The sequence below is a fragment of the Pinus tabuliformis genome, chromosome 9 (genome assembly GCF_031772625.1).
Source record: "Pinus tabuliformis cultivar Carrire ecotype Pingquan chromosome 9, CPIR1, whole genome shotgun sequence".
In the NCBI taxonomy this organism is placed as follows: domain Eukaryota; kingdom Viridiplantae; phylum Streptophyta; class Pinopsida; order Pinales; family Pinaceae; genus Pinus; species Pinus tabuliformis.
The window spans coordinates 672,211,682-672,224,130 of NC_142307.1; positions in this window are offsets into that span (position 1 = coordinate 672,211,682).

Consider the following 12,449-nt stretch of genomic DNA (forward strand, 5'->3'; position numbering starts at 1 on the left):
GCCCCGAAGTCTACGGGACTGTCTCGGTAATTCCGCCACAGTTAAAAACTTTTAACTACTGCACACGCAAACAAAGTAAAATCTCAAAGCAGACCACCTAAAGTCTCTAAAGAACCAAACAAATTTGAATCATACGCCTAAAGAATCTAGGGCGTCAAACCAAGCACAAACAGTAACCTTCCAGACCGAAAACGCTAGTTGGAGATGAAACCCAACATCGCCGGATTCAGTACAGAAGTGGCGGGTGGAACAATTACCCCGGCAACCTGCTTAATGAATAGACCGGCACAAGTTCCTCCACTTTAACCGTCTCGAGTGAAGTGAACCCCCCGGAAAATCCAAGTGAGTCCAGCCGACGTCTGCTCCAGGTACAGTGGGATCTTCCCTCCATCGTCACCTCGGTAGAATCCTAAAGATAATGGTCACTAAGGTTACCAATCGCAACAAATGCACCTGGGGGAATAGTCTACACTCTGACAGCACGCAAGGGCAGAGTATCAAGCTCAATCCCCTTGCCGGCTCCTTGACAATAATCCAAGGTTTACCGACAAGTGACCCCTGGCTCCTCGACAATGGTTAATCCGAGGTTTACCGTTTGTAATACGTGCGTGTCTGGCGTCGTTCCCAACGAGGGAGGATTGATCCCCTCACTGGTTCGGACACGAGCTCGTGCTTCTCCTTTAAGAGGAGCTTTCCCAGAGTACAAATGAAACAATTGGATTTATTCTATCACAAGATAAGCTACTTGTTTGGTTTTGTTGTCTTGGAGAGTTAATTACTCTCCTACTCGAAGACACTAGCCTGATCTAAATTGGTGTTTCAGAGCCCTAGTAAATAAAAGTTACTAAGTTGATTTTACTTTAAGCGTTAATTTTATGGTTTTTCTTAAAGACAAAAGGTAGTGGAGATGAAACTGGTGGTGTGTAGACTCGACTCGCAACCACTACAAAGATGCACCTAAGATGATTTACACTACTTTTCTTTTTCAATGAATCTCCTAACTAAGAGAGTTGGAAAATGCAAATTTTATAGAAAACAACTTTCTTAGTAAAGACAATCAAAGAAACAATTCTCTTTATATTTTCAAAACACACAACTCATGACCACTAATTACTCTACGAAATTTCCTTTTTCTCCCAAAAGTCTACAAATGCTACCAAAGCAAACTTTTTCCAAAAGAATTTTTGTGTTTTTTCTATATTAATAAAGCATGTAAAACTATTTTATCAAATCAAATTTAACAAATCTAAGACAGTCAAATCAAATTCACTCAAAAGTAAATTAAAAGGAAAATTTCCTAAAAGCAAAAATGAGGACAAAAGCCTACAAGGATGATTCCCGGATGTTTTACTCAGTCAAAATGCAACTAAGGATCAGTTCATGCAAAATCATAAACTAACCAAAAAACAAAATCGAAATCTTTTTGTTCTTTTTTCTCAAGAATGGAATTCAAGGCTTTAACAAACACACTTTTCGAGATTCGCAAAGAGAAGACATAAAGGTAGGTCTCTCACTAGGGTGACTTCTATGACAGGCCCGACTCCTAAGAGGACTGATCAAAACCAGGGAGATCCAAAGTTTGACAACCTCTAACGCCAAAGTCACTACTGGACCAGTTAAAAATCAAACCCTAAGGCAAAATCCCTATGAATTCCACCAAAACCCTCGACACTAACGGGACAAGTTCAGGTGAAGATCTCTGACAGTAAACTGATGGATCTGGGCAGTAAAAATAAAATCTAAAGAGCAAAAAGAGAAAAAATGAAATTTTCTCAAGTTTGACAGGGGTACGCAGGTGATCTGTTGACACAGGCGCGGGGACACCCTGTGCACAAAGACGCAGTGCGTACAAGTACGCACTGTGTCAAACCCAGAGACTACGTACTGCTGGCAAAGCTAAGAAAATTAAAAAACTAAATTGACTCTAAGCTAACCCACCCAAATACACAGCTAAACAGCCAAAAATCAGAAAACAAGCAATTTTTCTCAGACCAAAATATCAAATCAAAAAGAACTCAAACACATTCATGGATTCCCCAGCGGAGTCGCCATTTTGTCACGCGGAAAGAGTCGTTAGTGCGGACACAACCGACCTTCCTAGAAGCCTAAGACTTTCTAATGACAAACAAGACAAATAAGAGCAATCCTTCCCTAAATATGCTTTTACAATATGAGAAATCAAGTGTTTAGATCCTACCTGTAATCCAACGCTGTTGTAGTAGTCCAGCTCCGTTGATCCGGATGAGCTCCTCCTTCACTTCGAAAACCTGCATTCACTAACAATCAAACGATTAAATAGCACCTGAATATCACATAAAATAAAACATATTTAACATATAGACCAAGGAGTATATGAAACAACTCATAAATAACAAATTGTTGAGAAGAATGGACTAATTTGTATTAAAAGGTAACAAAAGGAACCATTACAACCTGAGCCTTGGTGTTGTGCAAGCTCCTCCCAGGGTCCACAAGAGTTCTCCCTTACTCTGATCAGCTCACCCACCTCCCAATAGAAACAAGTAAAGATGGTAATCTCTCCTCACAAGCTTCTACAAGGAAGTCCTAATTCCAGCAGCATCTACCCTTAGGAATGTTTAGCTTTCAACCTCCCCTCCCTTTGGCCCAATGCCTGTATTTATAGTGCTCTAGAGGAAGTTATTCAGGTCCACCATCAATGGGATAAGCCCCTCTTTGGATGGGATAGCTCCCCTCTTGATGGGATAAGTTCCTCTTAGGTAGGGATACATGAACCATCTGGAGGCGCTTCATACACGTCAAACAAGCTTCTAGAAGACTCTAGAAATGACCACAAGTAACTTTTTTGGAGTGAAACTTGCGCCTTTTGACCTTTACAGGAGTACGCACCCACCCCTTTACATACAGAGCATACAAGTACGCAGGTATTGTGAACTTGGGTTGCGTACACGCAGGTAAGGCTAAGAGAAACTGCGTACCAGAGATAATTGACTTTTAATGACTTTCTCTCTTTCTTGAAGTTTGACATGGAGAGCAGAGGCATGAGACTTGCCAAGGAGGATAGTATGATAGTGGATGGAGCCATACTAACTGCAAATAGTCATGGTGACATTTTTTAGTGTAACATAAAGCATTAGAGCAGACATGCAAACAGGAATTAGAAAAGAAGGAGAGATTAATCGCAGGCATCCAAAGTTTAACTTGGGACACCTTTTGGTTCTTCCTGGTTAAACCACATAGTCAAAAGGCAGCAATAAAATGTTTAACCGATGCAATCAGTTACATGATTCCTGAAATTAATGATGCTACGTATTCAGCCCAACTGCATTCGCGTATGAGTCACCCTCCAGAATTGCAACCAATGCTCGCTATATGCCAGCTCAAGCCAAAGGATAATCAGCCAAAATAGTGAATCGTTCTACCGACTGCAAGCATGTCTATTTCAAGGAGATTTTCATGATTTGGTTATACCACCTCACAACATTTTTATTTCATAGTTAGTTAGTAAGTATTTATAGACCCTTTCATTGTATTGGAAAGGGTCCTCAATTTTTGTATCAAAACTTGGATCGGGAGTTGCACTATTGTGCTTCTGATATATATTTTTTTATGAAGACTAGGCCTATATTCTGAATTTTAATGAAGAATGCTTTGATAAGATATGCACTATTGCTTTTTGTGAGAGTATTTCTAAGTTGAAAGACGGGATCTGAATGCGATTGATATCAGAGGGGATTCAAATTACATATGGTACTATTATCTATCTCTTTTCTCCATTCTTTTATATGAATCAGTGTTTATTCAATTATTCTATCATTAGATATATGTATGTGTTTCAATAGCAGTCCTTTTACTTATCACTATTGAATATTCAAGGAATGTTATTCTTTCAATCGTATGTATATCAATAATATATGAAGAATAGTGTAATAATGTTTTATTTATTACTTTGTTCAACTACTTGAACAAAGTAATTATCATATGAATGAATGTCTTTATTTATAAGTGGAGTCATCTATATGCCTATTTGTAGATAAAGATCATCAAAAGTTGCACTAAAGTGGAAATTTCCCAGGATAGATTAGTTGTTTATAATTTTGCATTATAAAATAAACCATCCATCATTATCATTAGATAATAGAAGATCAATCACTTATCCATCCTATTTACAAACCATTGGGAAACTAGTCCCATTATATGTAGTCAGAGCCACCACACGAAACGGAAAATGAGTTGCCTTTAAGGTCCAGACCGGGTGGTTTTCCCCTATGTTGATGCAGCGATTTTCGAGGCCTCAACAAGAAGCTAGGGGCATCCAATGTTGCCGATGAGTTGATTAGGAATTTCACCCATTTTTTATTCTTTCTCTCCAAAATTCATAACATTTATTTTATTATTTTAACTATTATTTTATTAGTTTTCCTTAGGAGGCCACTTTTAGGATGAAATTTCCTCTAATTCATCTAATGGAATTTCAACATCCCAACCTTATTATGGAAAGGTTCCTTAAGTAAATACATATTTCCCTTTTCTAGGGCCTTAAAAACATGCATGAATTATTCTTTTTCAACCCTCTTTTCCCCAATAGCAGTGGGAATTTGAACAACTCAGCAATGAAAATCCATCTAATACTGATAAAAAGAAAGGGGAGAATAAACAAGAGGGAAACCAAGGCGAAGAAGGGAACTAGCAACAACAAAATTTGCATACTAGGGGAAGCCCCCTAACTAGAATCTGAATTTGAATTAGGTTATGAACAACCAACAAAAACAAGGAAACAATAACGGTATCTAAAATAACCATCCTTATGCACTTTGTGGTGAGTATGGGAATTATACACATCACTGCCCACAAATCCTCAAATTAAAATGCATGCGAGAGACTATGGGTCATCACCACACCCAAGCCAGAGGAAATCAACAACTAGGTGTGCTACAGAATGCCTTCCCACATCAAGGCACTATATCCATTCAACATGAAGTTGAACCTCTGTATTATGAAAATCAGGCAATGGGTACTTCCTCAAACCCTTCCAATCAAGACATTTACATGACTACAACTAATGTCATATTACAAACTCGTAATCGGTTTTATGGTCCCCCACCCAAACATAATCCCTCATCAACAAAGGTAATGCAAACTACCTCTACACCACCTTTGAAGATCCCATGATCTTCTATGGACCCTATATCTAGGTTGGCCAAGGGACCTTTATGATATACCTCACATAATGCAAAGGATTCCCATAGTTATACCATTATGGATGACCTAGAAAAAATCCCATCTTCCATGTAAACATTGGAAGTTCTTCAAACCTGTCCAACTCAATGAAATGCCTTACTTTATTCTCTTGGTTCCATTGATCCCTCATATTCATGATTGATCACCTTTGATTTAGACAACTTGGAACCTTTATTTCCATCCTTGGTTGCATTCCAAATACTGGTGACTATTCTAATTATCATTGTTCAATGACACATTATTATTGGTGGGGAATCCACTTGCATCATGTCAAAAATAGTTTGGCAGAAACTTTGATCCCTATAACTTACATCTTCCTCCATCACACTGAAGGCATATTACTACTACCCCTTGTAGCCAGTAGGACTCTTTTAGAATGTTCAAATAGAACTTGTCTAAAAAATATTTGTTATTGATATCCATAGATCCTCGATGCCCCCATAGATTACAATATATTGTTTGAAGAAGCTATGTGTAATCCATGAAGGTTGTAGCCTCATCATTCTTCTATACTATGATTTCCCTCCATAATGGGAAATTTTTTACCATGGACCAATTAACATGCTATGAAATGAGAGCATCTCCCTTTCTTGATAATGTGCTACCCTGTGTCATGTCCCAATACGAATTGGTCCCTACCACGACTGAAGTTGGTCTTTGAATTTTCAAACATTCCTTTATCCTCTGTACCTACCGAGGATTACCCCTTGTCATAATTTCTCTTTCTACAAATCCTATATGCATAGTAACCACTTCTTGTACAATCAGTCACCACCTTCAAAACTTGAGAATGCAGTGTCAATTCATACATCCTTTCTACCATACTCTATCACTCAAACTAATTTCTTATACTCCTTGCTTGGTTTCATCTCACAACATGTAATGGTGACACTCACCTTACAAAACATGGCTATGGCATAGCTCATGTTATGAACATAAATTATGTAAAAATAGATCATAAATAATAACCATAATAATATAAATATAATAATAAATAATAAGTAAATTAACTAATGGGTAGTTAGTTAATAATGAAAAGGCATGTCCTAGAGACATGCCTACTCATGAAAGGGTACTTACTTGGATATATATACAAGACCCTCATTCTCATTTGTACTCATCATATATCAATTATTTTATACAATATACAATTTGCAATTATTGTTCTATAATGGATTCTTTGTCTACAAAGTATTTTAAATATTTCTGTTGCGTATACAACTTTTGGTCGTTACATTGGTATCAAAGCCACGTTTGACTGATCACCAGGCCTTTGGCGTGATTTAGGCATTTCACTTGTCTTGGAGATTCTCCATTCCATCGAATTCACTGTCAAGCCTTTGATCATTAAAAAAAAAAAAAAAATTATATAAAAACAAATAAAAAAAGATAATCAAAGGGGCAAAAAAAAGGGAAAAGAAAAAAAAAAGTAGATATAAAGATTAAAAAAAAAAAATTAAAGAAAAAAAGCATATAAAAATATACTATTAAAAAAAGATATATATAGTACGATGTAAATTTTGGAGAACATTCATATATATAAAAAGGTTCTACATTATTGATAAAAAGTGCATGATAAAGTTAAAAGGGAATCTTTCCAAATATCTTTAAAAATTTACATAAGAGAAGGAAGAGTAGATAATATTATCTTGATTCTTCCTTAAGTGGTTTACAAGCTCGTGGTTTTAGCAACTGATGGTAATTGCCCATGGTATTTTCAAGGTAAAAGAAAAACAAAAGGAATACAAATATCTTTATGTGAATGGTAAGTTTTTACTTTTTATGTGGAAAAAATTAACTAATTCAAAAGCACATAAGTGGACATCTATTTTATATTATACCCCAAAGTGCTGAATAGCCACGTTTCACTAGGGTTGTAAATTTTCAAAAAGAAAAATAAAAAGAGATTATAAATAAAAGATATATAAAGAGAAGTATTATATTATAAAGGGGTATTTTAAAGAAAAGATCAAGTCATAAAATTATTGAAAATATATATAAGTACAAAACATGTTTTATTATAAAAGGTTACTTGAAAGATCCATATATTAAAGTTTATAAAGGGTTAAATCTAGAACTATAAAGAGACATAAGGATAACAAGTTATAACAAAGGAAGAGTACTTTTTAAAAGCATTATAATAAATATAAGATGCAGTTTATTTAAATAATGGAGCTATATTATTTTTTTTTTTAGTGGGAAAAATATATATTATTGAGGAAAATAAAAGTAAAAGGGGTTATCATTAAACCCTAAGCTCTTCGACGAACACAAAAGAAGTCCATTTTTTAATAACATATCAGTGTCGCTAAAGAAAAATTATCGATAAACAAATGGAGCCTAATTCAAAAATGATGAAGGAAGGGCAATTTTCCTATAAAGGTTTTTCAGTTATAGATCACAGAGTAATTACATTAAAAGGAAGTATCCAAGGAATAGAAATTAATATCGCTCTCAGCACAAGCAATGATAAAAATTACATCAACGTTAACTTGGAAAATTAGCTATTCATTCTAGAGCCAAGCAATGGTGTAAGGAAAAATATTTTTAACCAAAAAGAGTATAACATTAGGGATTTACAAGTGATATTAGGTCATTATGAGTACATATCTCAATTTCATGTTGTAAATATGGATATGGACATCATACTTGTCAACCTTGGTTTAAGAATTTGGGTACATTCATGTTAAAGATAGAGAAACAAGTTTTGACATTTCCTTATCAGGGGAAGATGGTCACATTTCAAGACATGAAAAGTAAATTGAAATAAATAACATCTTCAGTAGAAGACTTCAAGGATGTCTTAGACTTGATGTTTCAAGATAACAAAAAAAAGAAGCAAAAAGAGCTTGAAGAAGCCATCTGTAATAAAGACAAAGAAATTTTGTGCCTCAGATATCACAATGAAAAACTACTCGAACAAGTCAATAAACCCAAATACACAAAGAAGGAACTCAAGAAGTATTTATTGGTATTAGAAATTGAGATAGAGAGTACATAGAGAAATTGCACACAATAAAAATCTTGCTTGATACTTTTATTGAGCATCACAGGTACCAATATATAAGACACAAATTAGTAACTTCAACACAAACAAATCACCATTACAACTCACACATTGGAAACAAGACTGACTCCTCGTAACTCCTAATGACAACTACACATGACATGGAAGCATTACTTCCAACACCCTCCCTTAATGCTTACATGGAAAATATATTACAACAATAAATAAATATATGTCTAATTGGTCTTCATCAACACTCACATCCACTCTGGAATCTCACAAACTCCGCTCTTTCTTCACCACCATATTTTCAAGCTATTACTTGACCTCCATATAAAACATAACTGCCTCTAACCACCATTGATGAATTTTGTAGGATCAACAATATTGACAACTTGGCTCATCGGGGCTTTTGCGATAAGAGTTGTCAAGTAATGAACCATCCTATGGAACAACCACCATCTGTCGGATATTTCGCTTTCGGCTATTCGTCAGTGGATAGGATGAAGGACTGGATATTGAATGTGCTCAAGATTTGATCAATCAACTTGACCTTACAAGAATTGATGTTTCGGGCACCGAGGCTTCAAGTTTAAGAACCACCAACCCTTTTTATAAAAAAAATTACTAACACACAAGAATTGATGTTTCGAACACTGGGGCTTCCAGTTTAAGAACCGGAATAGAAAACTACCACAAAAACCACGATTGAAACAATCAGATGACAATTAGACATATAAATGACATGCTTTAGCTTTCTCCTAGAATTCCCATATGGCCACAAGCGTGAAATCAGGAAATGGGAATCGTACCCTGCTCATTTTCTGCTAACTTCTGAACCTTGTCATACCAACATGCACCTAGAGGCTCCTTGAATGCCCAAATGGCACATGACACATAGATTTGGATTGTCATTAACATCTACTTAAGTAAAGATCTGGATTTTCTCTAGCATAGATCCTTGTAGATGTATATTCTTTCAGGAAGTTCCGCTTTCCTTTACACAGGCCCTCTATTCCATATTTTCCAACCTCTGCCACGCTAATTTTAGTGAGCCTGCAACAATCTAATGCAAAAATCTCATCCCTGCAGACACAAAAATGAGATCTGCCTCCCCACGGCTACCAATACTTCAACATAAATCTTCCTCAGCTCCACAGGCAGAATGATATTTTTTTTCAATGGCTCATACAGATCTACTCCCCCATGATTGCAATGACTACATGCTCCTCTGACTTTCATGCCACAACTAATTACACGACTGATCCAGCAAGTTCCCAAATGCAGTCAATGATCAGACTTGAATCTCTTATGCACTCCGTATTAAGAATCAATCCAAAGCACATGGGAATTCTTGCCACCTATGAAATTGGGTAGGAAAAATGGAAAGCGGGGTCTTCCTTCAGAGAATTGAATAGCAGACTGGAGCGGCTCCTTCAGAAATTCAATGGTTTTATTCATTGAAAATTTCGTGACTCTCTTGAACAAATTTGACAGATCTCACACCCTTGACACACAGTCTATGCTTGAAATCTAGTAAAAGCAAGCACAAATAATCTGCCACACTCTGTCATGGATCCGAAACTAGTGATGTGGGTCGCTACTTTGAAACAAATTCCCACCTCACAATCATGAAATTACAAGAAACATGCCTTTAATGCTCCCTTATTTCCATCATCCACTAAGAGATTTGTTTTCTTACAATCATAATCACAGACAGTCAAAATCACGCACAACAAAGATGTATAAATAATGATCAAACAATTATCACAAGTTGCAATTGCAGCTCCTTGAAAAATGAATTCCACAGTATATGAATTTCTAGGCCAAAGGATCACACATTCAGTGATCAGTTTTCTTTTTACACTCAAAAGAACAATACACCTTTACACTGATCTATTTTCCTCACACTCAGATATATAGATCTACACAGACATGATCACACAAAAAAAACTCAAAATCTCAAACAATAGACTATTCTATGCACACATTATTATCTTTTCTAAACATGCATGATCACAACCCCTCTCTTGAGAGAGTCAGGGCTGAACCCTCTCTGATACCATATTAGAAATTGAGATAGAGAGTACAAAGAGTAATTACACACAATAAAAAGCTTGCTTGATACTTTTATTGATCATCACATATACAAATATATAAGACACAAATTACTGACTTCGACACAAACAGATCACCATTACAACTCACACATTACAAATCATACATTGGAAACAAGACTGACTCCTCGTAACTCCTAATAACAACTACACATGACATGGAAGCCTTCCAATAATTAGAACAACAAGAAGAAAATTTATGTTTTAAGAGCCTTAATCAGACATTATTAGAACAAATCAAAAGTTTAAAAGATGATGAAGCTACTAAGAATAAAGTCAACAATTTAGAAAGGGATGGACTTGTACGTTTAAGGAATCATAACCAAAATCTGATCAAACAGATTAAAAAACTTAAGGACGATAAGGAATCATTGACGAATAGGTTTGAAGAAATTGTTGCAGAAGAAGCATCAAAGTCGTTAGATATAGTAGTCCAAATTAGGGAAGAATAAGCAAATGTCGATCCCACTAATCTCACAGTTCAGGTAAATCCAAATCCTACTGAAGTAAAGATGTACTCAGAGGTTTTCGTTCAAATGAAAAACACTTCAAATGAGGATTCAGTAATCAATTCAATAACAACAATGCCTGAAGGAAATTAGGAAATTATCATAAAAACATTAAAGGAAGTTCAAACAAGAAAAAATTCTTATCCACATCCGAATCACAAGAGTAGACACCTTAATCAATATACAAATTTGTATCACTCAGAACATAAACAACAAACTTATGTTACAAAGAATGCTGAAGTGATCTCAATTCATTCTATTGATAACAATTCATTACACAGTTTTAGTGATCATAAGATTCCACAGAAGGTTAATCTAGGATGGTCTGATCTATTCTCAATACGACAATTTTATATATCACCCCAAGTATCATATCAACTTGTATTGACAAAAATGATTTTTCTGAGATGAGAAGGCATTCATAGCATAAAAAGAGATCAATAATAAGACATTCGTAGCAGAAAACAGATCAATCCCTTTCATCGACAAGCTTTGAGGACAAAGATTTTTGAAGGGGAATGCAATGTTATGAACAAAAATTATGTAAAAATAGATAAAAACAGATAAAAAATAATAACCATAATAATATAAATATAATAATAAATAATATGTAAATTAACTAATGGTTAGTTAGTTAATAATGAAAAGGCATGCCCTAGAGACATGCTTGCTCGTGAAAGGGTACTTACTTGGCTATATATACAGGACCCTCATTCTCATTTGTACTCATCATATATCAATTCTTTTATACAATATACAATTTACAATTATTGTCCTATGATGGATGTCTTTGTCTACGAATTTTTTTTAAATATTTCACACTAAAGGCATATTACTATTTCCCCTTGCAGCTAGTAGGACTCTTTTAGAATGTTCAATGGAACTTGTCTAAAAAATAGTTCTTATTGATATCCATAGTTCCTTCATGCCCCCCTAGATTACAATATATTGTTTGAAGAAGCCATGTGTAATCGATGAAGGTTGTAGCCTCATCATTCTTCTATACTATGATTCCCCCCCCCATAACGGGAAAATCGTTACCATGGACCAATTAACACACTATGAAATGAGAGCATCTCCCTTTCTTGATAATGCGTTACATTGTGTCGAGTCCCAATAGGAATTGGTCCCTACCATGACTGAAGTTGGTCTTGGATTTTTTCAAACATTCCTTTATCCTTTGTACCTACCCAGGAGAACCCCTTGTCATAATTTCTCTTTCTACAACTCCTATATGCATAGTAACCACTTCTTGTACAATCAATCACCACCTTAAGAACCCGAGAATACATTGTCAATTGACACATCCTTTCTACCATACACTATCACTCAAAGTCCTTTCTTATACTCCCCACTTGGTTTCATTTCACAACATGTAATGGTGACACTCACCTTACCAAACATGGCTTTGGAATAGCTCATATGGTATTTGGCACCACCCTCCACTTCGACTATGTCAATAGCTTCCCCTGTTGGATAGGTTATTAGGTTGTCCTAAATCCCCTCACAAAGGCCTATAAAATTTTCCCTAGTTATGAATTCTAGTAGAGTTATGTCACCAAACATGGGTTTCTTTCATATTCTTCACAGCTAATT